Source organism: Oryctolagus cuniculus, chromosome 5 (genome assembly GCF_051225735.1).
Source record: "Oryctolagus cuniculus isolate XC-2025 breed Fujian yellow rabbit chromosome 5, ASM5122573v1, whole genome shotgun sequence".
NCBI lineage: Eukaryota > Metazoa > Chordata > Mammalia > Lagomorpha > Leporidae > Oryctolagus > Oryctolagus cuniculus.
In genome coordinates this window covers 161,811,097-161,812,477 of record NC_142871.1, presented here as the reverse complement: position 1 = coordinate 161,812,477, position 1,381 = coordinate 161,811,097, and the positions used below count along the sequence as shown (strand labels likewise).

The window sequence follows — 1,381 nt, the reverse complement described above, 5'->3', positions numbered from 1 at the left end:
CCTTTCTAAATGAATAAATAAATAAATAAACAAACAAACTTTTAGAAAAGTGTCCAATCTTGTAATTGTGGCACAGGGCCAGCAAGATGTTAGAGATTAGTTTAAGGAGCAGGTGGTAATCAAGGCCAGGTAATTCTCGAGTCAACCCAAGGTAGGAGTAATTGGAGTATACCGCAGCTGTCCAGTTACATGCACAGGCAAGTACTCTGGGGGAAATATTTGAGCAAAGTGCAGTGGCCATGTCTGGTTACACAGCAGATATTGAGACTGTGGAGCCACTCCAAACAACAGAAGTAGTAACCCAAGGTGATGACTTGCAGGCTCTTCTCATCCATGTTTTTGATCAGTGGCTTTACAAATTCAGTGCTAACGAATTCTCCATGCTCTAGGAAGTCAAAGTGCTTAATAATGAGCTAAGAAATTTCAAACATGGTCATTTGGACAGGACGGGGAGAAGAATTTTCATTGTTCAAGGATTCTCAGGCAAGAGAAACCAAAGCAATAATGTGTTCACGAATACAGATCCATAATACAGAGAAGCCAGAATTTCTGTGATCACTGACATTTAAGATACACAAACAGAAAGAGAGGAAGGGAGGAAGGGAGGGAGGGAGGGAGGGAGGGAGTCTAACAAAAACAAAACCAAAAACCCCAGAGAGCTAAGGACATAGCCAAGAAACAAGAAAAGTTGAGTCCTGTGAGTAACTATCAACTTAAAGCAAAGAGCAGTAAGAGGTGAGCTCAAGGAGTAAGATTACCCTGACAACAAACAGCCTTAGCTTTCCTCTCAGATCAACAGCAAATTCTACTTCTTGGTATTGTTTTATTTGTACAATCAAAGGTGCACTTGAAAGTATCATTATGCTCCGAAAACTGTATCTATGAAATATATGAAAATTGTTTACTTTCTATAAATAAAAAAGGCAAAACATAATTAAACAGTTTCTCAAATGAAATGACTTTGCATCAATTTGTATTGAGGTCTGACACATGCAAGAACATTTGCATCTGAAATGAGTAAAAATGCAAAATGCAACTTGTTTTGTCACCAAAGGGCTACTTTATGATAATTTTGCAATAACTTATTAACTGTGCTATGCTGTTAAGAATGCCACGTAGAGGGCCGGCGCCACGGCTCAATAGGCTAATCCTCCACCTAGCGGCGCCGGCATACCGGTTTCTAGTCCTGGTCGGGGTGCCGGATTCTGTCCCGGTTGCTCCTCTTCCAGGCCAGCTCTCTGCTATGGCCCAGGAGTGTAGTGGAGGATGGCCCAAGTGCTTGGGCCCTGCACCCCATGGGAGACCAGGAGAAGCACCTGGCTCCTGCCTTCGGATCAGCGTGGTACACCAGCTGCAGCACTCCGGCCGCGGCGGCCATTGG

The 1,381-nt window shown here is 43.4% G+C and overlaps 1 pseudogene; it reads left to right on the top strand.

The window, feature by feature from the left end:
* The first annotated feature begins 239 nt into the window (after positions 1-239).
* On the top strand, positions 240-555 carry LOC127493279 (tRNA-splicing ligase-activating factor archease pseudogene; annotated as a pseudogene).
* Positions 556-1,381: the final 826 nt, after the last annotated feature.